Genomic DNA, 2,720 nt, shown 5'->3' with positions numbered 1-2,720 from the left:
GAAACACTTGGAGAAGATGAGAAAAAGATGCACACCATGGCGAGGTAGTCACAACGGAGCACCCGACCAAAAATAAAGCGAAGGATGAGAAAAAGGAGTATGGTCAAACTCCGCACAGGATAACCATACTCTAAGTGCCGACATGAAGACCGGGCCCGCGCCCTGGTACTTAGACATTTAGAGTCTAATGTTTTGTGTCTTTCCTTTTTAAGAGTTAATATAATTTTGTTTTGAAAGAGCTTTCCCGAATTCTGTTTAACCAATTACAAAACCAATTACAAACACACAAAGTAAAAAGGTTGTTCATATTTTCCAAGTAGCAACAACGGCTGATCACCTACGCAACTTGAGAAAATTCTATGCAAGGATGCAACCATAGGTCTCAAAGAATCATAATTTTTACCTAAAACTTGCCAATAACATCTCAGAGCTGAGAATGTATAAATTTTAATTGATGGCATAAAAAAAGGGTCTTAAAAAGATTCATAACCTTTCCCCTAGAAAGCAGACAGTAAAAGGTCTTGAGGTGACGATCTCGGCCAAAACACAGGTAGCTAAACCTCAGAGTATAGCCAAGAACATAGGCTAATATTTCGTGAGTTAACGTGAAAACCTCAGCGACGTATACTAGTCAAAAATCGTTGAAAGCATATATGCCAACAGTAGTGGATACACAACGTCCAAACGCACACTAAGCTAATTAACGCGGACCCTAGAACAAGGGAGTGTGTAGAAAAGAATTACAGTAGAAATGCCGAATAACCCTAGCCTAAAGATATCACAAGTCAATTCAAAATACAGAAAAAGCATTTCTATACCAAGTACAAAGCAAAATACACGGTTCTTGGTCATTGACAACCAATATCTTTTATTACACATATAATACATGGGAGTTCGGATACATTACAAAATGAACAAAAAGGGACAAACAAAGATCAGTCCCTAGAGTCCGAGGAAGAGCTTCCCGGACCCAGTCTACGATAAAACTGGCGGAAGCTGTCGTAATCCAACTCTCCCAGACGAGATTGGCCTGCAAAGTCTGTCTCAACAAGGGACGAAAGGGCAATATCCACCTCTTCGGATTTTCTCGAGTGGCCACATGATCTTCCAAAGTGGTCTTCTCGCAAACCACAATGCAGTTTTGCTCGGATAGTACTCGACGCTCTGCCTCTTAATAACGGAGTTCCTCCCTTAATCCTGCAACAAAATCTTGCAAAGTCTTTAACTGTGCTTCATTTATGCCAGAGCGGAAAACTCGGTTAGCAGCAGCAACCATAAGTGCAGAAGCTTGAGCAGCGACATATCGAAGGTCACCGGCCATGCGAGCGCCCGATTGGGACGCATGCAACTTCATTGTGGCCGGTGGATGGGCACAGCTACTCCACTTCTGGGTGGCGATGTCTCCCGACAGTAAGGAATCTTACTAACCGCCCAACCTGGAACATAAGACTCGAAAGCCAAGGGATGGGACATAGTTCTCACTTCGTCAACCAGGGAAGGTTTATCCGATGGGAAAGAATCTCCTGACACGCCCAGTGCACCCCCAAGCACGGAACAGAAACCAGGATCAACTAAGAGCGAGCTAGTAAATGGAGAAGGTGATGTCCTTAAAAAATTGGGAACCACCACTATCTCTTTCTGCCCGGGCATAGGAAAATTATCCCCAAGAACATCCCCGATATCACCAAGAATCTTGGGCATGGACACCGTGTTGCGCATCTTACGAGGACGGAGGCCCACGTCATCAAATTCAGTCTCTTCGTCCGACGACAGCACCATACAGAAACTTCGTTTTTTCCGGATAGGAGTAGTACCTTTTCCTGCTTGAACCACCACAGGAATATCATCAGAAGCAGAGGCCGGAAAACGAGCTGGGAAAATGACCCCAATAACCGGTTGGGAAGGTGAGGCAGGTCCGCCAGAACTAGCATTTCCCCCTTCTGCTGAGAGCAGTCCAACGAGCTCCCGTATATGTTTTTTAGATACGGGAGGGGGAAGAGTCTCCACAAGGTCAACCTGCCGGTGACAAAGCTTACCCCGATAGTGACCACGCAGGGCCATCTCCAGGGAAATCTCGGCTTCGACACCTGCGAACACAAACACCAAGTATGAGAACTCACAAGCCAATAAAATACCCGGTTCTTATTTTTTTTAAAATGGGGGGGGGGAGAAGGAGATGAGCGAATATCGTATCTCACGATGAATAAACTGCGCCATCTTGCTACGCGACCTCCAGGCGGCACTCATACCGGTTGGGGCAAGGATGAAATCTTCCCAGTTCTCCCCGATGAGATTAATGTTTCCCAACCGTTTGCCAAGAGTTAGGTTATCCAAGAATAGCTTCGGAAGACGGTCGGGAAAGTCTTGGGTTTTACAAAACCCATGCCCCATAAGGTTCCGGTTGACCCAGAGCCATTGCCTCTGCCAATTTTGTTGGATTAGGTGTCTAAGCCCATAACTATAATTGGTATGTACTTGACCCGAGAGTACCATGGTCCATTTGGGTTGCATTCACCAAAACAATCTGATAGGATGGATATTTGAGAAAGAGGTTATTTATGATTTACTAATATATTATAAGTATAATATATTAATTGAGAAATCATATTATTTAATTAGTATTGATCAATAATTAATTTGGAATTAATTTAGTGATCAAAAGAGACTAATTAAATTAACGGGGACTGATTATGTAAATTAGTGATACATATGGTTTGGGA

The sequence above is a fragment of the Lactuca virosa genome, chromosome 5 (assembly GCF_052849685.1).
Source record: "Lactuca virosa cultivar CGN04683 chromosome 5, Lactuca_virosa_CGN04683_v6, whole genome shotgun sequence".
NCBI lineage: Eukaryota > Viridiplantae > Streptophyta > Magnoliopsida > Asterales > Asteraceae > Lactuca > Lactuca virosa.
This window is presented reverse-complemented; position numbering follows the sequence as displayed.